The following is a 25289-nucleotide window of genomic DNA, read 5'->3' as shown; positions in this document are numbered from 1 at the left end:
CCCCACCAACCTCCGCATACAACGTATCATCCGCCGTCATTTCCGCCACCTCCAAACGGACCCCACCACCAAGGATATATTTCCCTCCCCTCCCCTATCAGCGTTCCGCAAGGACCACTCCCTTCGTGACTCCCTCGTCAGATCCACACCCCCCACCAACCCAACCTCCACCCCCGGCACCTTCCCCTGCAACCGCAGGAAATTAGATTAGATTTACAGTGTGGAAACAGGCCCTTCGGCCCAACAAGTCCACACCGACCCGCCGAAGCGCAACCCACCCATACCCCTACATATACCCCTTACCTAACACTACGGGCAATTTAGCATGACCAATTCACCTGACCCGCACATCTTTGGAGGGTGGGAGGAAACCGGAGCACCCGGAGGAAACCCACGCAGACACGGGGAGAACGTGCAAACTCCACACAGTCAGTCGCCTGAGGCGGGAATTGAACCCAGGTCCCTGGCGCTGTGAGGCAGCAGTGCTAACCACTGTGCCACCGTGCCGCCCCCACTGTGCCACCGTGCCGAGGAGATGTAAAACTTGCGCCCACACCTCCACACTCACTTCCCTCCAAGGCCCCAAGGGATCCTTCCATATCCGCCACAAGTTCACCTGTACCTCCACACACATCATCTATTGCATCCGCTGCACCCGATGTGGCCTCCTCTATATTGGGGAGACAGGCCGCTTACTTGCGGAACGCTTCAGAGAACACCTCTGGGCCTCCCGGACCAACCAACCCAACCACCCCATGGCTCAACACTTTAACCCTCCCTCCCACTCCACCGAGGACATGCAGGTCCTTGGACTCCTCCACCGGCAGAACATAACACGACGGCTGGAGGAGGAGCGCCTCATCTTCCGCCTGGGAACCCTCCAACCACAAGGGATGAATTCAGATTTCTCCAGTTTCCTCATTTCCCCTCCCCCCACCTTGTCTCAGTCGGTTCCCTCAACTCAGCACCGCCCTCCTAACCTGCAATCTCCTTACTGACCTCTCCGCCCCCACCCCACTCCACTCCGGCCTATCACCCTCACCTTGACCTCCTTCCACCTATCCCACCTCCATCACCCCTCCCCCAAGTCCCTCCTCGGCTACTCTCTCTCATTCCTGATGAAGGGCTTATGCTCGAAACGTCGAATTCCCTATTCCTGAGATGCTGCCTAACCTGCTGTGCTTTAACCAGCAACACATTTTCAGCTGTGATCTCCAGCATCTGCAGACCTCATTTTTACTTTTTAATCAACAAGTTTCACTCACCCACCAATTTTAGTGGCACTGGTAGAGGAGCAATCCAACGATCATTAGTAGTCCAGGATAACAACAAACATTAAGTAAGATCAGTGAGAGTAGACAAATGTCAGTACCGAAAAGGCCATTTCGGCCAAACCTCATTCTTTTATTATTTGAATCAGTCTTTTATTAAAAACAAAGCTTAACAGTCGCATTGACTTGGCAGATTACACAAAACACTTTAGAAAAACATTTTACCATATTATTGATTCTAAATATATATTTCAATGGTTTTTAAGCTATATCCCTGACTTGAGATATAGATTACTAGGTCTTGAAGCATCACAAGGAGCACAGGAATATTTGTTCCTACAGACTCCATTGTGAATAGCAGCCACACATTGTATATTTGTGTGAATGGCTTGCACAATATACTTGATGAACATTAACCAATTAAGAAAGTATGCAAACCAAAAAGGGAATGGCTCTCACACCATCAAGCTTTGCATCTCATCTAAACCAAGAACTTTAGCTTGATACCCATAGATTGAATAATTGTCCATATTTTCATATTTTGAATATACAAATATCATTCAATATAGTCTAAGCTACATCAACAATCCCTAAACAGTCGACCATATAGAGCCATAAAATTGATAGCTTATTTATTATGTCATGCTACAGTTCACAATTTCACCTTCAAAGCTTTTCGCAAATTTTTACGTGCTTTATTAAATAACTTATTCCAGTCCAAAAGCGTAAATACAAAGCAGGACTATTAGTTTAAAGGACACACATCAAGATCAAAAATAGCACTTCTTCAGTTTGTATGCAGTAAATCTTATCAAACTGCTTTTTGTTAACACTTGTTGTGATTTCCACTTAAGCTGAAATTTCCATTTCACAGAGATCTGGAGATTGTATACAAGTTAGAGTAAAAAGGGAGGTCTGCAGATGCTGGAGATCAGAGCTGAAAATGTGTTGCTGGTTAAAGCACAGCAGGTTAGGCAGCATGCTAGGAACAGGAAATTCGACGTTTTGGGCCAGAGCCCTTCCTGTTCCTAAGATGCTGCCTAACCTGCTGTGCTTTAACCAGCAACACATTTTCAGCTCTGATCTCCAGCATCTGCAGACCTCACTTTTTACTCTAACTTGTATACAATCTCCAGATCTCTGTGAAATGGAAATTTCAGCTTAAGTGGAAATCACAAGTGTTAACAAAAAGCAATTTGATAAGATTTACTGCATACAAACTGAAGAAGTGGACAGGAAATTCGAATTTCGGGCCAGAGCCCATCCTGTTCCTAGGATGCTGCCTAACCTGCTGTGCTTTAACCAGCAACACATTTTCAGCATTGTATACAAGTTGACTTGGTGTCTAAAAGGCCAATCTTCCCAGCACCAATCATCAGCCCATGTTCAGTATAGAAGTCAACCTCAACAGTCAACAACTCTTAAGACATGCCATACTTATATTATGATATAGCCTCAATTTTCCAAGTCAAATGCCTGTTTTACTCATCTTATAAACTGGCACATGGGATCAAGCAGTCAAGCCACAGGAAGGTCAGGACCTGATTGCGTACAGGACCTTGTTGAGATTGGCTGAGGAATGGTAGATGGAATTTAATTACATATGAGGTGTTGCATTTTGGAAAGACAAATCAGGGCAGAACTTATACACTTAATGGTAGGATCCCGGGAAGTGTTGTCAAACATAGAGACCTGAGAGTGCAGGTTCATAGTTCCTGGCACATGGGATCAAGCAGTCAATATGAGCCATATAGTCAAGATAAAGCACAGGAGATTAAGATATACAATGACAAACTGAAATGGGTCCTTTGGTCAAACAAATGAAGTATTAACTTGGTTTCAAGCTACAACTCATAACCTTTGCCAACTGATCAAACAACTGTGACAGGGAGGGGGAATTCAGTGTTCATGAAAAATTGGTGTAAGAACAGCAGTATAAACCTGTCATAGAGATGTACATCATGGAAATAGACCCTTCGGTCCAACCCAACCAGATATCCCAACCCAATCGAGTCCCACCTGCCAACACCCGGCCCATATCCCTCCAAACCCTTCCTATTCATATACCCATCCAAATGCCTCTTAAATGTTGCAATTGTACCAGCCTCCACCACTTCCTCTGGCAGCTCATTCCATACACGTACCACCCTCTGCGTGAAAAAGTTGCCCCTTGGATCTCTTTTATATCTTTCCCCTCTCAGCCTAAACCTATGCCCTCTAGTTCTGGACTCCCCAACCCCAGGGAAAAGACTTTGCCTATTTACCCTATCCATGCCCCTCATAATTTTGTCTGTCCTACGGAAGATCTGACTGAGAGGAATGCATTGGAATGGCTCCTCAAAAACATCAGAATAGCTACATTTTCATCAGAAATGCAGCATATGTACTCAGCTAGTTGACATTGCTGTATTTTGGAATAAATTATGTACGATAGAATTTTTCCATGCTTTCAGCAACTGCAAGAGTGAAAACATCTGATTTTTGACAGACAAAGAACTTTTTCTAATTTTGCTCCAAAGGCTTCAGTGATGGGCTGAGAATCTCCCAGCTAAACAGTAAACACCACCTTATTTCTAAGCATTTGCATCACATTAATATCCCAAGTCATCTCATTTATATGCAGTGTGCAATTCTTGTCCTGAAAATCAGAATGTTTACCTGATAAATACAGCTCTTTATTTATTGGGCATAATTGGAAAAAGTTTTTTTAATCACTGTCAAAACTCAGATGTTTCACTCTTGCAGTTGGTCAAAGCATGGGAAAATTCTGTTGTACATAATTTATTCCAAAATGCAGCTGCATCAACTTGCTGACCTGGAGACAGCACTGAAGGGCCACTATCTGCAACCAGGCCAGCTGTTTGGTGTGTTGACCTCCTTTGTTATTCTTAATAAATGACCTTGATGAGGGTGTAGAAAAATGGGTTAGTAATTTGCAAATGACATTAAGGTCAATGGAGTTGTGGATAGTGCCAAAGGATGTTGCAGGTTACAGAGGGACATAGATAAGCCGCTGAGCTGGGCTGAGATATGGCAAATGGAGTTTAATGCAGAGAAGCAGGAGGTGATTGACACAGGAAGGAGCAACAGGATTAAAGAATTCTGGGATAATAGTAAGATTCAGGTAATGTAGAGGAGCAGAGACATCTGTGTCCACGTACATAGATCCCTGAAACTACCATCCAGGTTGATAGGGTCGTTGAGGAGGATTATGGTGGGTTAGCTTTTATTGGTACAGGGATCAAGTTTCAGAGCCACGAGATTATGCTGCAGCTGTACCAAACTCTGGTGTGGCTGCACTTGGGGTATGGTGAACAGCTCTGGTCACTGCATTATAGGATGGATATGGAAACTTTGGAAAGGGTTCAAAGGGAATTTACTAAGATATTGTCTGGTATGGAGGGAAGGTTTTATGAGGAAAAGCTGAGGGACTTGAGGATGTTTTCCTTAGAGAGAAGAAGATTGAGAGGTGACTTAATTGAGACATAAGATAATCAGAGGTTTAGATAGGGTGGACAGCAAGAACCTTTTTCTCTTCAGATGGTCATGGCTTGCATGAGGGGACATAGCTTTAAATTGAGGGGTGATAGATATAGGTCAGATATCAGAGATCATTTCTGAGAGAGAACTGGGGTGTGGAACGCACTGCCTGCAACAGTAATAGAGTCACCAACTTTAAGGACATTTAAATTTATGTGTGGTTAGCACTGCGGCGTCTCAGCGCCAGAGACCTGGGTTCAATTCCCGCCTCAGGCGACTGACTGTGTGGAGTTTGCACGTTCTCTCCGTGTCTGCGTGGGTTTCCTCCCACAGTCCAAAGATGTGCAGGTCAGGTGAATTGGCTATGCTAAATTGCCTGTAGTGTTAGGTAAGGGGTAAATGTAGGGGTATGGTGGGTTGTGCTTCGGTGGGTTGGTGTGGACTTGTTGGGCCGAAGGGCCTGTTCCACACTAAGTCATCTAATCTAAATTGTCATTAGATAAGCATATGGATGAAAATGGAATAATTTGAATAGATGGGCTTCAGATTGGTTCCACAGGTCACGCAACATCGAGGGCTGAAGGCACAGCACTGCGCTGTAATGTTCTATGTTCTTTGTAGTCCAGTGGATAGAGGATGGACCTCTCCTCAATCACCCCATCCTCCAAGTCCCTATCGGAAAAACATTACCTTTCGAAATAATTCTGTTTCCTAAGAGGATAACGTTTAGCATAGCTCCTGGCTTGCAGCATCTGAACAGATGAAAAGTGGGACTTAAATATGGCACCAGCAATTTGTATACCAAAAAGGACCTGGCAGTGGCAGGAATTCCACCTCATTTGGTAAATGATTGCATAAGAAACACTCTAAATGAGCTGGTTACATAATTAATGAGGTGACAAGTGAAAGATAGCAGGGAAATGTTACTAAGCCATATCAGGACACTCAGTTGAAACCCGCCCCCCCCGAGGTTCTTCAGAAATTAACTTTTAAAAAAAACACTTTGGCCATAGAGACATGCAGCATGGAAACAGACCCTTTGGTTCAACTTGTCCAACTCCTAAATTAATCTAGTCCCATTTGCCTGGATTTGGCCCATAAATCCTCTTAACCCTTCCAATTCATTGAACCATCCAGATGCCTTTTAAAATTTTATATTTATGCCCGTCTCCACCACTTCTTCAGGCAGTTCATTCCAGTTGAGGCCAAACCATAGAAGTTAGATATAGGAATAGACATAGAGATCAAAGGTATTGGGAGAAATAGGGTACTGAGTTAGATGATCAGCCATGATCATACTAAATGACAGACAAGGGTCATAAGGGCTAAATGGCTTATTCCTGCTCTTATATTCTATGTTTGTGCATCACTGGATACAGGGTCTGTTCTTGGGATGTCCAGGCATAATTTGCTCAGAGGAGATGTCCAGAAGTGTTTTAGGTCTCACATATAATCCTCAGGAAGTCAGAGGCTGAGTTGGGGCCTCATCTCACAAAATATCCACTACTCTTGACAGCCATAAACCCAAACATGAGAGTTTAAGCAGTTAGTGGAAGACACACAACTTCCTTAAACAAATTCAAGCAGTCATGCAATTTCCAGCCTTTACTAAAAGATGTACCAGTGTTCCTTCCAAATTATAATAAAAGCCTACAGTATTTCTGCAGTCCTTCAAACTTTCACAACCCTTTATAATAAAAGGTCTAAGAAAACAAAATGCTTTCAAGATAGCACTTCATAATATCGTACAAGTTGGAAGTTTTTATTTTCTAAAGCAAACAACATTCAGACAACTGTAGATAACAGCAGCAGCATTGAATCAAAGCTTAGCAGGAATAATAGAAACTCTCACCACAATATTACACTCCTGTTTTACTGGTCAACGTGAGATCTGTATTTAAACTGTAGAAGACCACAATGAATTCTGAAGGGTCACTGGAGTCAAAATGTTAGCACTGTTCTTCTCAACAGATACTACTGGATTTGTTACGTTTCTCCAGAACACACTTTTTGTTGCACTAGGAACTCTGATCAGACCTCATCGAGAAACAAAGGAGATACTCAAATGCTGGAAGTAGTGCAGAAAAAAAACTCCCAAGCCAACTGCAGTGTCAGAGGTTGGCATGAGAAAAGACTGAAAAAACCTTCAGCCGGTCAGCCTAAAAAGAATGAATTTGAATTCTCAAATGTAAAGTCCATTGATATAGAGAGAAGAAAAGTGTGGCACTGGAAAAGCACAGGTCAGGCTGCCTGGTCCGCTGGCCTTTTCCAGCACCACACTTTTTGACTCTTATGTCCAGTATCTACAGCCCTCACTTTCTCCCATTGTTATAAACAGTACATACTGTGAGAAATGTCAATCCAGATTACTATTATAAAATTAAGTTGGAGGAGTTACACAATAATACATATGCTCAAACTAGCAAGTAATTTTACAAATATCTGTAAATTTTCACAAAACATTGATAACATATAATGGACTTCCAAGCAGAGTGGAAACCATGGAACTGTTTAACTGGATGCAGTCATATAAGGATGGGGAAGCATATTCTGTGTAGATCCATAAAGAATGATAACTTTATTCTTCTGTAAATATCTTGTGAAGCATAATTTAGTTGGTGTTTAGAGGTCTGTAGCAGAATTTCCAACTGCTAACAATATTTTAAAGAAGTGAATGAATAAAGTGCGTGAATATTCTGAGTAAATAAGCTTGAACTAAAATTCAATACCTATGATTTGTTGCCTCTACAGCCCTTTGCAGTAAAGATTAAAAGAATTTTTAATCCTTGTTTTATATGGACGATTCTTTCTATAAGTTTATGCCCTCTGGTCCCAGACTTTCCTATAAGGAAGAAACAATACCTCAGCATGCATACTGTCAAGTCCTCCAAGTCAGACATATGCTTCAATAAGATCGCCCCCTCATTCTTGAAAACTTCAATGAGAGGGGCCCAATTCACTCAATCTCTTATAACAGTTCCTCCACATTGGATATCAGCCTCATAAATCTTCTTTGGACAGCCTCCAATGCTTAGATTAGATTAGATTAGATTACTTACAGTGTGGAAACAGGCCCTTCGGCCCAACAAGTCCACACCGACCCGCTGAAGCGCAACCCACCCATACCCCTACATTTACCCCTTACCTAACACTACAGGCAATTTAGCATGGCCAATTCACCTGACCCGCACATCTTTGGACTGTGGGAGGAAACCGGAGCACCTGGAGGAAACCCACACAGACACGGGGAGAACGTGCAAACTCCACACAGTCAGTCAGTCGCCTGAGTCGGGAATTGAACCCGGGTCTCAGGCGCTGTGAGACAGCAGTGCTAACCACTGTGCCACCGTGCCGCTCACTAGTTTAACTTTCCTTAGATGAAGAGGCCGAAATTGTTCACAGTATTTCAGCAGTGGTCAACTAGTGCTTTGCATAGTTTTAGCAAATCCTCCCTACTTTAATATTATATTCCCTTTGAAATAAAAAGATTAGTATTCTATTTTCTTTCCCTATTTCCCATTGAATCTGGGCACTAGTTTTTTGAAGATTCGTGGACAAGAGTTCCCAAATTCCTGTTCTGAAGCTTTCTGCAGTCTTTCGCCAAATAGTATTCAGCTCCTCTGTTTGTGTCAAGTAAAAAAAATCTCATTTCCCACATTACATTCCATATGCTAAATTTCTACCCATTGACTCAACCTCCCTATATTGTTCTGGAGATGCTTTATGACATTAGCTACCTTATCAAAGATGGTTGGGTCAAAGACATTACCCTGGAGGAACTCCTACAGTAATGTCCGGAAGCTTAGATTACCTCCCATCAACACATTCACCTCTTGAGCCAGGTTTGATTCCAGCCAGTGGAGAGCTTTTCTCCTGATTCCCATCGACTCCAGTTTTGCTAGAGCTCCTTAATGCTATTTGGGCAAATGCAGCCTTGATATCAAGGACTGTCCTTCGTACCTCACCTCTGAAATTCAGTTCTTCTGTCCATATTTGGACCATGACAGCAAAAAAGGTGAAGAGTGAAGTGGTCCTGCAGAATCCAAACTGAGCGCCAGTGAACAGATTATTACTGAGTTTGACAGCACTGTTGATGACACTTCCATCATTTTACTGACGATATAGACATTGCATAGACATAGTAGACCGAAGAGCCTGTTTCTATGCTAAATGACCCTATGATTCTATGATTCTACCATCTAGATTGCTAGATGGTAATTGACTGGGTTTGATTTGACCTGCTTGGTGTACAGAACATACCTGGACAATTTTCCACATGGTTGGATAAATTCACTGCTGCAGCTGTACTGGAATAGCTTGGCAAGGGACATGGCAAGTTCTGGAGGCACAACTCTTCAGTACTATTCCAGAAATGTTGTATGGACCAGTAGCCTTTGTAGTATTTAGTGCCTCCAACTGTTTCATGACATCACAGCGGACTCAAATTGGTTGAAGACATTTTTGATGCTGGGGACCTCTGGAGGATGCTAAGATGGATCATCCACTTGCTACTTTTGGCTGAAGACTGTGGCAAATGCATTTTGCACTGATGTGCTGAGCTCAACTGTTATGGAGGTCAGGAATGTTCGTGAAGCCTCTTCCTCCTGTAAGTTGCCCATTTGTCCTCAACCAGTCAAGACTAGATGTAGCAGGATTTCAGAGCTCAGTTCTGATCCATTGGATTCATTGTGGAATTGTGTAGCTGTTTGTCACTTGTTGCTTAGCACACAAATAGTCCTGTGTTGTAGGATTACCAGGTTGAAGCCTTTTTGCTATACCTGGTGCTGCTCTTGGCATGCCTTCCTGCACTCTTCAAAGCAACACCTCGGTATGTCATGATTCACATTAATAACGCAGAGGTTTAATTGCAAACTGTTTAACACCACATATTAACATTTCAATTCACCATGCTGCTGTACATTATTTTCAGTGGTTTTAAAAAATGATTTGCGCTCACTTTGTGTACATTTACAACTCCATATTAATTGCCTGCCCTGGTTTGATGCTGTGACTCTGTAGTAGACAATTTACACGTTCTTGGGGAATCACAGCATTTCTTAGGACATACACAATTCTCCTTGACAAGAAATACAGGCTAATGATGCAGCAATACATGATTAGAAACAGATGTCATCAGGCAGCTGTGCAACTTTGAAGGGAACTTTAAGGTGATGATAAAGGAAAACACTGTGGATGCTGGAAATCATAAATAAAAACAAACAGCTGGAAAAACTAAGATCTAGCAGCATCTACAGTGAGGGAAAGCCAGGTTAGGAGAATGTATCATTCAATTATGCATCTTCAGAACTCAAGACTCCAGCTCTCCTGGAGAAGTATCACTGGACTCTAACTGTTAACCTTGTTTCTCTCTCCACAAATGCTGTAATACCTGTTTTTTTTTCCCAGTACTTTGTTTTCTTTTGCAACGATGGATGTTCACACACTGTCTTCTCAAGTAGACATGGCTAGAAAAAGTACTGAACTTTCCTCAAGGTTCGAGGAAAGCTCAGTGAATTTGCCTGTGTGTATTTCTGAAACAGATGGAGAGAATTAGAGAGCCGATAAAAAAAAGTGAGAAATTTTGAAGTGAAGATATGAGGGGAGACATCTCACTGGGGGTTAAATGTCTGTAAGGCATATTGCTGGGGCAAAGAATCAATTTTTTTTCTCTGTTCAGGATAAGATCTTTGTTGGCTATGTAGAACAGCTGATCTTTCGTAATTACACCGGCACCACTCCCCACCTCTTCCCCCGCTACATTGATGACTGCATTGGCGCCACCTCGTGCTCCCGCGAGGTGGTTGAGCAATTCATCAACTTCACCAACACATTCCACCCTGACCTTAAATTTACCTGGACCATCTCTGACACCTCCTCCCATTCCTGGTCCTCTCCATCTCCATTAATGACGACTGACTTGACACTGACATTTTTTCACAAACCCACCGACTCCCACAGCTACTTGGATTACACCTCTTCCCACCCTACCTTATGCAAAAATGCCATCCCGTATTCCCAATTCCTCCACCGTATCTGCTCCCAGGGGGAGCAGTTCCACCATAGAACACACCAGATGGCCTCCTTCTTTAGAGATCGCAATTTCCCTTCCCACATGGTTAAAGATGCACTCCAACACATCTCGTCCATATCCCGCACCTCCGCCCTCAGACCACACCCCTCCAACCATAACAAGGACAGAACGCCCCTGGTGCTCACCTTTCACCCTACAAATCTTCGCATAAACCAAATCATCCACCGACATTTTCGCCACCTCCAAAAAGACCCCACCACCATATTTCCCTCCCCACCCCTTTCCGCCTTTCGCAAAGACCGTTCCCTCCGTGACTACCTGGTCAGGTCCACGCCCCCCCCCTACAACCCACCCTCCCATCCTGACACTTTCTCCTACCACCACAGGAACTGTAAAACCTGTGCCCACACCTCCTCCCTCACCTCCATCCAAGGCCCTAAAGGAGCCTTCCACATCCAAAGTTTTACCTGCACATCCACTAATATCATTTACTGTATCCGTTGCTCCCGATGCGGTTTCCTCTACATTGGGGAGACTGGGCGCCTCCTAGCAGAGCGCTTTAGGGAACAGCTCCAGGACACCCGCACCAATCAACCACACCGCCCCGTGGCCCAACATTTCAACTCCCCCTCCCACTCTGCTGAGGACGTGGAGGTCCTGGGCCTCCTTCATCGCCACTCCCTCACCACCAGACGCCTGAAGAAAGAACGCCTCATCTTCCGAGTCGAAACACTTCAACCCCAGGGCATCAATGTGGACTTCAACAGTTTCCTCATTTCCCCTTCCCCCACCTCACCATAGTTCCAAACTTCCAGCCATGACTTGTCCGGACTTGTCCTACCTGCATATCTCCTTTTCCACCTATCCACTCCACCCTCTCCTCCCTGACCTATCACCTTCATCTCCTCCCCCACTCACCCATTGTACTCTATGCTACTCTCTCCCCACCCCACCCACCTCTAGCTTATCTCTCCACGCTTCAGGCTCACTGCCTTTATTCCTGATGAAGGGCTTTTGCCCGAAACGTTGATTTTGCTGCACCTTGGATGCTGCCTGAACTGCTGTGCTCTTCCAGCACCACTAATCCAGAATAAGATCTTTTACAACAGAAATGTGGAGGTTGTTTAGGGAGCACTTGCTGCGAATGCTGGATAGATTTGTCCCACTGAGGCAAGGAAGGGATGGTAGGGTGAAAGAACCTCGAATGACAAGAGCTGCGGAACACCTAATCAAGAGGAAGAAGGTAGCTTATTTAAGGTTGAGGAAACAAAGATCAGACAGGAGTCTAGTGGGTTAGGATACAGCCAGGAAGGAACTGAAGAACGGACTTAAAAGAGCTAGGGGGGCATGAAAAGGTCTTGGAAGGTAGAATTAAGGAAAACCCCAATTCGTTTTACATTTGTGAGGAACAAGATGATGGCTAGAGTGAGGGTGGGGCCAATAAGGGGTAGTGGAGGGAACTTGTGCCTCAAGTCAGAAGAGGTAGGGGAGGTCCTTAATGAATACTTTTCTTCAGTATTCACAAAAGAGCGGGACCTAGTTGTTTGTCAGGACAGTGTGAAACAGGCTGATTTTAAGGAGGAGAATATGCTGAAAACTTTGAAAAACATGAGGATAGACAAGTCCCAAGGGCCAGATGGGATATACCAAAGTTATCAAGAGAAATGAGGGAAGGGATTGCTGTGTCTTTGGCGATGATCTTTGCTTCTTTACCATCCACTGTAGTACCACCAGATGATTGGAGGGTGGCAAATGTTCAAGAAAGGGAATAGAGATAACCCTGGGAATTACAGACCAGTCAGTCTTACATCAGTAATGGGCAAATTATGGGAGAGGATTCCGAGAGACAGGATTTACGATTATTTGGAAAAGCATAGTTTGATTAGAAATAGTCGGTATGGCTTTGTGAGGTGCAGGTCATGCCTCACAAGACATAGTGAATTCTTTGAGGATGTGACCAAACACATTGATGAAGGTAGGGCAGTGGATGTGGTGCATATGGATTTTAGCAAAGAGTCTGATAAGGATCGTCATGCTAAGCTCATTCAAAAAGTAAGGAGGCATGGGATACAGGGAAATCTGGCTGTCTCACGCCTCATCTTCCGCCTCGGAACACTTCAACAGTTTCCTCATTTCCCCTTTCCCCAGTTCCAAACTTCCAGCTCAGCACTGTTCCCATGACTTGTCCTACCTGCCTATCTTCTTTTCCACCTATCCACTCCACCTTCCCCTCCCTGACCTATCACCTTCATCCCCTCCCCCACTCACCTATTGTACTCTATGCTACTTTCTTCCCACCCCCACCCTCCTCTAGCTTATCTCTCCACGCTTCAGGCTCACTGCCTTTATTCCTGATGAAGGGCTTTTGCCTGAAATGTCAATTTCACTGCACTTTGGATGCTGCCTGAACTGCTGTGCTCTTCCAGCACCACTAATCCAGAATCTGGTTTCCAGCATCTGCAGTCATTGTTTTTACCTGGATACAGAATTGGCTGGTCCATAGAAGACAGAGGGTAGTAGTAAATGGAAAGCATTCATCCTCGGGTTTGGTAACCAGTGGTGTTCTGAAGTGATCAGTTCTGGGACTTCTCTTTGTAATTTTTACAAAGGACTTGGATGAGAAAGTGGAAGGGTGGGTTAGTAAATTACTGATGACACAAAGGTTGGTGGAGTTGTGGGTGGTGTTGATGGCTGTTGTAGGTTGCACTGGAACATTGACAGGATGCAGACTGGGCTGAAAAGTGGCAGACTGAGTTCAACCTGGAAAAGTGTGAAATGATTCATTCTGGAAGGTCGTATTTGAATGCAGATTACAGGGTTAAAGGCAGGATTCTTGGCAGCATGGAGGAACAGAGGGATCTTGGGGTCCACGTCCATAGATCCCTCAAAGTTGCCACCCAAGTTGATAGCATTGTTAACGTGGCGTACGTTTGTTGGCTTTCATTAGCAGGGGGATTGAATTTAAGAGCTGAGAGGTTATGCAGCAGTTCAACAAAGCTCTGGTTAGACCACACTTGGAATATTGTGTTCAGTTCTGGTTGCCTCATTATAGGAAGATACAGAAGCTTCACAGAGGATGCAGAGAAGATTTACCAGGATGCTGCCTGGACTAGAGGACATGTCTTGTGAAGAAAGATTGAAGAGCTAGGGATTTTTTCACTGGACCAAACGGAGGATGAGAGATGACTTGACAGAGGTGTACAAGATGATGAGGGATAGATAGAATGGACAACCAGAGACTTTTTCCCAGGGTGGAAATGGCTATCACTAGGGGGCATAATTTTAAGATGTTTGGAGGAAGGTTTAGGGAAGATGTCAGAGATAGGTTCTTTACACAGAGTGGTGGGTGCAACGCACTGCCAGTAGTGATAGTAAAATCAGATACACTCGGGACACTTGGATCGACACATGGATGATAGTAAATTGAAGGGTATGTAAGTTAGCTTGATCTTAGAGTTGGATAAAAGGGTGGCACAGAGGTCCAAAGGGTCTGTACTATGCTGTACTGTCCTATGTTCCCAAATTGTCTTATATGTTTACATAACAATTTAAAAATTTTATGTAATGAATTTATGCTCTGTTGTTAAAAGTACATGAAAATGAATGTGTCCAACATTAGAATCAAATTGCAAAAATAAATTTGTAGTCTATTGAGCCAAGGTTCACTATGTAATCTGAATTTAGTTATATCATCAGTTCCAAAGTAGGGCATGAACCCACAACCTTCTAACCCAGAAGCAAGAACACTACCCGGAGCCATGGCTGACATCTAGGATCATAGAGATAAAACCATAGAAATTTACAGCATGGAAGGAAGACATTCAGCTGACCATATTTGTGCCAAAGTAATCCAAAACCAAACCCGCTGCATTGCTCTCTCCCTATAGTTGTTTCTTCCTCTTCTGCTTTAACATTCATCCAACATTTCCTTAAACAATGCAATTGTCTGGCAAACAATCCCTATGGTAAAGCATTAATGCTGTTACAAATTTATCTTAATGTCTCTACTCAGTCCCAACAAGAACAGCAACTAGCAGAAGTGTGAAATTACTCTTGTTTAACTAGAAAGTAATTTCTAGCAGCAGAACATTAAATGTTGGTATTGTTGTTTTCATGGACACTACCTCAAAACTGCCAGTCTAGGGAAGGAGTCAGAGCAGAGAATCATTACTAGGATGCCTCAATAGACTACTGATGAATATTTCAGTTAAGCTGGACAAAATATTTTTCTTGCAATTAATAAATTAATGTAAAACAGAAAATCAAACTTCAATATTGCCTTTTAAAACTTCTCAAGACGCAATTTTGCATGTTTAGAAGTGCCAAAGAAGATTTCATAAAGCCAAAATACTTTAGAATACTAGTACAAACAATAATGCATAATGCAGATGGCTATCACACTTTCCAAAAGTCAGTTGGCTCTGAAACATAATATGCACAACCGATCACAACATAATTTCAAAAATTTTGTCTGGAATGATCAGTGCACTGCAGGAACCATGGAATGTTTTTCATGGAGTTTGCAATGTCTCACTGTTCAAAAATAAATATTACAATTATAAAAGATAGAATGCAAAAGCATATATACTGCCAGTTACACACATGCATAAGAATACCTTCAGTACGTTTTGACAGAGAATCTGGAAACCAAGATCAGCAAGCAACAATAAGGACCTCCTGTGCAACAAGATTAAGTCTAATCTAGGATTCAAATACAATTATCCTCAATAAAACTGGAGATGGCATGTGGGTAGTGTAATCTGCTGACATCACCCATGGTGGGGAGGAGGATGATAAGGTAAGAGTATTAAAAATAGTAACCAGCATGCCTAGCTTACAGTATAATAAAAGTGCATTTAAATAATGTAAAACCATATCCACTTTGAAAACAGATAACACAAGTTCAATTTGCAACTATAATGCATTTTAGCTCTTCTGGTTAATAGGCTCAGTGGTTAGCACTGCTGCCTCACAGCACCAGGGGCCCGGATTCCATTCCAGCCTCGGGCGACTGTCTGTATGAAGTTTGCACACTTTCCCAGTGTCATTGTGTGGGTTTCCTCTGGGTGCTCCGGTTTCCTCCCACAGTCCAAAGATGTGCAGATTAGGTGAATTGGGCATGCTAAATTGCCCACAGAATTAGGTACATTAGTCAGGGGTAAATATGGAGAATGGGTCTGGGGGGGGGGGGGGGGGGGGTTACTCTTCGGAGGGTCGATATCATACATACACACCTTGCTTCCCATGAGAAATCAATGCATTGTTTAGTGGGTGGTACAGTGGCTGGCACAGTGGATAGCACTGCTTCCTCTCAGCACCAGGGTCCCAGGTTTGATTCCAGCTTTGGGTGACTGACTGTGTGGAGTTTGCACATTCTCCCTGTGTCTGTATGGGTTTCCTCCCACGATCCAAAGCTGTGCAGATCAAGTGAATTGGCCATGCTAAATTGCCCATAATGTTAGGTGCATTAATCAGAGGGAAATGGGTCTGGGTGGGTTAGTCTCCAGAGGGTCAGTGTGAACTGGTTGGGCCTAAGGGCCCGTTTCCACACTGTAGGGAATCTAATCTAATCTAAATTAAAGTCACAATTTGAATATCCAAACTTTATAATAACAGATTTATGCTGACACCATGTGGACACAGTCGTAAAGTACAGTTACTACTACTTCATTATTAATAATTTGCTATTAAGTTATTACTTAAATAGGAGAACAGTGAAAAGAATGGTCATTTACACAAAAATAATTATATAAAGGCCATAATATAATAAAAATAATTATATGAAGGCCATAACGTCCTCTGCCTAAATTGGCAAAGGTTTCTGATTTCCCAAATAGGAACAATAAATGCTGGAAAGACTCAGTAAATGTGATAGCATTTGAGACAGAGAAAGAATTAAAATTTCAGATCTGTGACCTTTTCACAGTTCTGAAGACTATATTCACATCATTGGAACAATACAGATAATTAGAAAAAATGAAATCTGACTGACCTCACCAGTCTGCCGATTACAGATGCATCTAGGCCTCAGTATTGGTAGGAGGAACAACCACAATACTATTGTGGAATGAAACTCAACTTCACTCTACTGACACCTACCAGTGTACTGTCTAGCATTATCACCACTAAATACTGTGGCATCAAAACTGATCTAGGAGTTAAAAACTGGGCACTTCAGCACTGTGAATCATTCGAAGCAAAAATGTATTCAACCACAACCAGTAGCTTCAAGGCTCAGCATGGCACTACTTTTAACAGTACCACCAAGGGTAGGGACTAAACTGGTTCAATGATACCTTGAGGAAAGCATACCAGGACCAGTACCAGACATCCTGTACCATATCCAAAAAATGACAAGTCAACATCACAGTGAAGCAACATCATAAGATTGCATGCATGCTAAATGGAAGCAGATGCTACAGACTGTGGTAAAATGACCCCACAACTAATTAGAGTCTAATTAGACCTGTCACGTCTCTTGAAAGTTGATGGACAAACAAGAGGAGGGGTGTCTCCAAAAATACTCTACTCAATTATGTGGGTGCCCAGCCCATCAGTGCAAAAGCCGAAGTGAAGGCATTTGTAATAACCTTCGTGCAGAAGTAACAAGTGAATGCTCCATCCCTGCCTCCTCCAAGACCACCAACATAAAGGGTTCTAGGCTTCAGGCAAGTCAATTCACTTCACACGATATCAGAATACAGTTGAAGGCATTGGGTACAGCAAAGGCTTTGAGTCTTGATAACGTTCCAACTGTAGTACTAAAGTCTTGTGTGTCACAAAACTAGCCGCACCCTTAGCCAAGTTGTTCGAGTACAGCTACAATACTAGCATCCATCACTGTTAAAAACTGCCCAGTTTTTCCTGCCTATAGAAAACTCGACAAATCAAATCAAACCGAACCAATTACTGCTCCATCTGTCTAGTCTCAAGACATTATTGACTGTACTATCAAGTGACATTTACGCAGCAATGTTTCAGTTGCAGTTCCAGCAGGGCAACACAGCTCCATCACACATTACAGTCTCAGTGCAAATGTGGGGAAAAAAGATGACCTGACAGTAGCAGCTCTTTTCATATAGGGTATATTTGACAATCTGACATTAAGAATCCCTAATGAAACTGATGTCAATGGGAATTAGATGGGAAATCTCCATCGATTGGAGTCAATCTGAACACAAAGGAAACTGGCTGTGCTTGTTGGACCTCACCATTTTACCCCCAGGATATCAGTGCAGGAATCCCTAAGGGTAATGACATGTGCCAAACCATCTTCAGTTACTTCATTAATGACTGCCCCTCCATCATAACATCAGAAGTAGAGATGTTGGCTGATGACTGCAGTTTTCACCACCATTTATTACTCCTCAGATATGAGGAGCAGCCAGTGCCTGCATGCAGCCAGCCCTGGACAACATTCTGATTTAAGTTGACATGTGGCAAGTAACATTCACAGCACAGAAGTCTTGGGCAACAAGCATCTCCAACAAGAGAGAATCTGACTATCACTATTCAACATTCACAGCTTTACCATCGCTAGATCCTCCACTATTAACATCTGGATCTTATCACTGACCAGAAACTTAACCAAATTAGCCATATAAACACCGTACCTAAAACACTAGATCAGAGTTTGGGAATTACAACTGTATAGCACAGGAACAGGCCTTTCTGCAAACGTCTGCGTCAACACGATGTCATTCTAAATTAACCCCATCCGCCTCTATCCCTTACCTGTTCATGTGTCTAAGTGCCTCTTAAACATTGTTAATGTTTCTGCTTCTATTTCTACCACCTTCCCTGACAATGTATCCCTGGCACCGATCACTTTTGTAAAAAACATATATTTGCAAATCCCCTTAAAACTTACCCCCACACCTTAAACCTGTGCTCCCTAATATTTGGCATTTCCACTTTGGCTTAGTGATTAGCACTGCTGCCTCAGCGCCAGGGACCCAGGTTCGATTCCCACCTAGGGCAACTGTGTGTGGAGTTTGCACATTCTCCCTGTGTCTGCGTGGGTTTCCTCCGGATGCTCTGGTTTCCTCCCACAATCCAAAGATGTGCAGGTCAGGTGAATTGGCCGAGCTAAATTGGCCATAGGTGTTCACAGACGTGTAGGTCAGGTGCATCAGTCAGAGGTAAATGGAGAGGAATGGATCTGGGTGGGTTACTCTTTTGGAGGGTTGAGGTAGACTTGTTGGGCTGAAGGGCCTGTTTACACACTGTAGGAAATTTAATCTGAAGGGAATCTAATCTAATCTATGACCCAGCCAATTTTATAATTCACCATGGATTCCATATGACCTAATCTTCTGGATCAGCCTACCATGAAAGAGCTTGCCAAAAAGTGTTTAATGGTAAGTAAGCCTTTCAAAATGTAAAGAACAAGTTGTTCTATACCATTGAATTTAATTATACAGCCATTGAAGTTATACACCCAGAATGATCATCCTCTTGCATTGGTGAAATAACTTTCCATATTTGTAAAATTGTGTCACCCAGGAAAATTCTTGACTTCACATTGATACGTTGTCATACGGTTTTGTTGCAACATGGTACTTCACGCAGTATTGAACAAGCCAGATAGGAATCAGCAATCAAGTCAAAGTCCACAAGTCTATAAAGCATGCCCTGTAGGTATAAACTCTCCAGAGCGTAATTGATCAGGTCAGACCTCCTCAAAACATTTCAAGCAAGTAGCCCTGATCCTAACTTTGCTAGTTGTTTTAAACAGGTGCAGAGTAGATATTCCAGGAGTGATGCAGCTGGCCCAACCACTTAGTTTTAAACAAACCAACCAAGATTATCAAATGAAACACAAATAAAGGAGAACAGAACATAGAATAACTTAAAGCATCCGAAAACCAAACAGACTATCCCAATTTAAATGATGCTGTTCCAATTACAGAATAAACTCAATTATCCAAATGAGATGGGTGGGGAGTATTTTGTTTGGATAACTGATTGTTTGGATAACGTTTTTACGGGACATGGAGACCTTATTCGGATAATCCAAAATTCGATAACCAAGGTTGTTCTGTACTTGCAACAATCCCCATAAACATCCCTTGCAAAAGAGGAAAAAAAAACAAACAGGTTCTCACAGGAGAGAGAGAAATGGCAGAGAGATTCAGCATGGAACACCTTCTTCCATAGCTGTTTCTTTGACCAGCAGCCTCAAACAAACTGACTCACTGCTTGCTTTGAACAGACAGACTGCTAAAACCCAAACCAAACCAGACCAGGTTAAAGCTAAGCTGGGTGAACTGGCCAATCCCCTTTCATTGTACATGTGTTTTTTTAAAAAACTTAGAAGTTTTTTTTAAGTAGATCAAGCCAGACATTTTGGAACCTGTGTCATAAGACACTTTTGGAAAAAAAAACAAGGACAACACAACCTGGCTAAAGCAGCAACGTCATCACAAGAGGCTCCTTGGTTGCAGAAATCTAACCCAGAATCAGGCTACTGGCCCACAGCAGGTTCTACTCTTTGTCTTTCAGCCACTGGCAATGCAACTTAATCAGCTGCAAAAACTGGGCCTTCCTGTTGGGCATGTAAACCCAGTGTCATTTTGACAGCAGCAGACAGAGTTGTAATGAAGCCACAATCATTTAGACATTAGCATCAGCGCAATACCCACTGCATGGTGATGGTGTGACACCTGCTACCAGCCAGAAAAGAACACCACAGAGTGTCACCTCAGGTCCACTTCCTCAAAAAATTCAATCAAGTTTGAGACACAAATCATTCAAACCTTCTCCAAATACGAGCAAATGCTATGCCTAAGAATCTCCCCCAATAATTTCCCATCACAGATGCAAGGCTACCCGGCTTCTAATTTCCTGGATTATCCCTGTTGTGTTTCTTAAACAAAGGAACAACATTGGCTAATCTCCAGTCTTTGAGGACTTCACCTGTGATTAAAGAGGAGACAAAGGTCTTTATCAAGGCTCTAGCAATCTCCTCTCTTGGCTCCTTCATCCTGGGATCGATCTCATCATGCCCTGGAGACTTACCTACTTCCACATTTTTTAAAGCGATCCAACACCACCACCTTCTCAACAGCAACGTGCCCCAGGAGTATCAACATACTCCTACATTATCTTACCATAATCCAGTACTTTTCCTTGCAGAATAATTGATTCAAGTACTTATTTAGGAGCTCACCCCACTTCCTCTGGCTCCACGCATAAATTCCTTTCTGTGTCTTTGAGTGGACCTACACTTTCCCCAGGTACCCTTGTGGCCCCAATAAATGGTAAAAATGTCTTGGGATTCTTCTTAATGCTTCTTGCCAAAGACATTTCAAAGTCCCTTCTAGCTCTCCTGGTCTCTTGTTTCAGTTCTTTTCTGCTTTCATTACAGTTCATCCACTTTACCAACACCTTCCACCCCGACTTCAAATTTACCTGGACCATCTCAGACTCCTCCCTCCCCTTCCTAGACCTCTCCATTTCTAACTCGGGCAACCGAATCAACACGGACATTTACTATAAACCGACCGACTCCCACAGCTACCCAGACTACACCTCCTCCCACCCTGCCCCCTGTAAAAACGCCATCCCATATTCCCAATTCCTTCGTCTCCGCAGCATCTGCTTCCAGGAGGACCAGTTCCAATACCGACAACCCAGATGGCCTCCTTCTTCAAAGTCCGCAATTTCCCCCCAGACGTGATCGGCAATGCCCTCCACCGCATCTCCTCCACTTCCCACTCCTCCGCTCTCGAGCCTCGCCCCTCCAATCGCCACCAGGACAGAACCCCACTGGTCCTCACCTACCACCCCACCAACCTCCAAATACATCATATCATCCATCATTTCTGCCACCTCAGAACGGACCCCACCACCAGGGATATATTTCCCTCCCCTACCCTCCCCTATCAGCGTTCTGAAAGGATCACTGCCTCCGTGACTCCCTCGTCAGGTCCACATCCCCCACCAACCCAACCTCCACAGCCGGCACCTTCCCATGCAACCGCAAGAGATGCGAAACTTGCGTCCACACCTCCCCCCCTTACTTCCCTTCAAGGCACCAAGGGATCCCTCCATATCTGCCACAAATTCACCTGCACCTCCACACACATCATCTACTGCATCCGCTGCACCTGATGTGGCCTCCTCTATATTGGGGAGACAGGCCGCCTACTTGCAGAACGTTTCAGAGAACACCTCTGGGACACCCGGACCAACCAACCCAACCACTCCGTGGCTCAACACTTCAACTCCCCCTCCCACTCCACCAAGGACATGCAGATTCTTGGACTGCTCCATTGCCAGACCAGAGCAACACGGCGGCTGGAGGAAGAGCGCCTCATCTTCTGCCTAGAAACCCTCCAACCAAAAGGGATGAACTCATTTCTCCAGTTTCCTCATTTCCCCTCCCCGACCTTGTCTCAGTCCCAACCCTCAAACTCAGCACCACCTTCTTAACCTGTAATCTTCTTCCTGACCTCTCTGCCCCCACCCCCACTCCAGCCCATCGCCCTCATCTTATCACCCTCACCTTAACCTCCTTCCACCTATCTCATTTCCAACGCCCCTCCCCCAAGTCCCTCCTCCCTACCTTTTATCTTAGCCTGCTTGGCACATTTTCCTCATTCCTGAAGAAGGGCTCATGCCCGAAACGTCGATTCTCCTGCTCCTTGGATGCTGCCTGACCTGCTGCGCTTTTCTAGCAACACATTTTCAGCTCTGATCTCCAGCCCTCACTTTCTCCTATGCTTTCATTACACCTAAGGGGCTTGTCTGATTTCCATTTCTTAAACCTTACATTGGTTCCCTTTTTTTAAAAACTAAAAACACTTTCAATACCTCTTGGCATCCAAAGTTTCCAAATCTTGCCATCCTCATCTTTCAACCACAAAAGGAACATGAACAAGATCCTGAACTCTGGTAGACATTGTTAGGCCACTTTTAGAGTACTGTGTTCAATTCTGATCTCCCTGCTATAGGAAAGATGTTATAGAACATAGGACAACACAGCACAGAACAGGCCCTTTGGCCCACGATGTTGTGCCGAACATTTGTCCTAGCTTAAGCACCTATCCATGTACCTATCCAATTGTCGGTTAAAGGTCACCAATGATAGTGACTCTGCCACTCCCACAGGCAGCGCATTCCATGCCCCCACCACTCTCTGAGTAAAGAACCTACCCTTGACATCCCCCCATACCTTCCACCCTTCACCTTAAATTTATTTCGCCTTGTAACACACTGTTGTACCCGGGGAAAAAGTCTCTGACTGTCTCCTCTATCTATTCCCCTGATCATCTTATAAACCTCTATCAAGTCACCCCTCATCCTTCGCCGTTCCAATGAGAAAAGGCCTAGCACTCTCAACCTTTCCTCGTACGACCTATTCTCCATTCCAGGCAACAGCATGGCAAATCTCCTCTGCACCCTCTCCAAAGCTTCAACATCTTTCCTAAAGTGAGGCGACTAGAACTGCACACAATACTCCAAATGTGGCCTTACAAGGTCCTGTACAGCTGCAACATCACCTCACGATTCTTGAATTCAATCCCTCTGCTAATGAATGCTAATATACCATATGCCTTCTTACAAGCTCTATCCACCTGAGTGGCAACTTTCAAAGAGCTATGAACATAGACCCCAAGATCCCTCTGCTCCTCCACCTTATTAAGAACCCTACCATTAACCCTGTATTCTGCATTCTTATTTGTCCTTCCAAAATGGACAACCTTACACTTGACAGGGTTGAATTCCACCTGCCACTCCTCAGCCCAGCTCTGCATCATTTCTAAGTCCCTTTGCAGTTGACAATAGCCCTCCTCACGATCCACAATTCCACCAATCTTCGTATCGTCTGCAAATTTACTGACCCACCCTTCGACTCCCTCTTCCAAGTCATTAATAAAAATTACAAACAGCAAAGGACCCAGAACTGATCCCTGCAGAACTCCAATTGTAACTGGGCTCCAGACAGAATATTTACCATCTACCATCACTCTCTGACTTCGACCGGTTAGCCAGTAGTCTATCCAACTGGCCAAATTTCCCACTACCTCATGCCTCCTGATTTTCCGCATAAGCCTACCATGGGGAACCTTATCAAATGCCTTACTAAAATCCATGTACACTACATCCACTGCTCTACCCTCATCCACCTGCTTGCTCACCTCCTCAAAGAATTCAATAAGACTTGTAAGGCAAGACCTACCCCTCACAAATCCGTGCTGGCTGTCCCTAATCAAGCAGTGTCTTTCCAGATACTCATAAATACTATCCCTTAGTACCCTTTCCATTACTTTACCTACAAACGAAGTAAGACTAACTGGCCTATAATTCCCGGAGTTATCCCTATTCCCTTTTTTGAACAGGGGCACAACATTCGCCACTCTCCAGTCCCCTGGTACCACCCCCGTTGACAGTGAAGACGAAAAGAACATTGCCAATGGCTCTGCAATTTTCTTTCTTGCTTCCCACATAATCCTAGGATATATCCCGTCAGGTCTGAGGGACTTGGCTATCCTCAAGTTTTTCAAAATGTCCAACACATCTTCCTTCCTAACAAGTATCTCCTCTAGCTTACCAGTCCGTTTCATACTCTACTCTTCAACAATACAGTTCCTCTCATTTGTAAATACTGAAGAAAAGAAACTTGTAAATCTTTTCTGAACCCTTTCAAGGGTGTTGCCAGAGTTGGAGATTTTGAGCTATAGGGAGAGGTTGAATAGGCTAGGCTATTTTCCCTGAAAGTAGTCAGGTGACCTTATATAGGTCTATAAAATCATGAGGGGGATGTTTAGGGTGAATAGTCAAGGTCTTTTCGCCAGGATAGGCAAGTCCAAAACTATTGGGTTCATTCCCCAATACAAGAGGAGTATGACCCTCTCTAGTTGAACGATCTAACTATTGTTTCAAAAAGCCCTCTTGGATGCACCTAACAAATTCAACCTCAACTAAGCTCCTGGCAGTCAGCGTCCCAGTCAATATTGGGGAAGTTAAAACCACTCACTGCAACAATGCTGTTGTGTTTTTACGTATTTTCACATCTTTTCATGATTTGTTTACATCCTATGGCAAATATTTCCACTGCTGACTCTTCAAAACCTGCCCTCCACTTACAAGGTTCAAGTTTGTATTAGAATATTCTCCCTTTACTGGGATAATTACAGCTTCACACAATACCCTCAACATGCATTGCAACAACTCACCAAGCTCTTTCAACTGCAGCATCCAACCCTCTACCACCCAGAAGAATAAAGACAACAGATATTTGGGAACACAATCATCTGAAAGTGTGCCAATTCATATAATATCCTGACTTGAAACTATGTCATTACACCTTCACAACTGCCACTCAGTCTTGGATCTCCATTTCTAACAGAAATGTGGACATACATGCATCTTTGAAAATAGATGCAGGAGCAAACCATTCGGCCCTTCAATCCTGCACCACCATTCGATATGATCATGGCTGACTATGCGATTTCGGTAGACCATCTCCACTTTCCCTCCACACACGCTGATCCCTTTAG

The 25289-nt window shown here is 43.7% G+C and overlaps 1 protein-coding gene across 1 annotated transcript in view; it reads right to left on the bottom strand.

The window, feature by feature from the left end:
* The window catches only part of golph3a (golgi phosphoprotein 3a), an 81028-nt gene that overhangs the window by 5624 nt on the left and 50115 nt on the right, over positions 1 to 25289 (bottom strand). The gene's annotated exons all lie outside the window — the stretch shown is intronic.

The sequence above is a fragment of the Hemiscyllium ocellatum genome, chromosome 1 (assembly GCF_020745735.1).
Source record: "Hemiscyllium ocellatum isolate sHemOce1 chromosome 1, sHemOce1.pat.X.cur, whole genome shotgun sequence".
NCBI classification, from domain to species: Eukaryota; Metazoa; Chordata; class Chondrichthyes; order Orectolobiformes; family Hemiscylliidae; genus Hemiscyllium; species Hemiscyllium ocellatum.
This window is presented reverse-complemented; position numbering and strand designations above follow the sequence as displayed.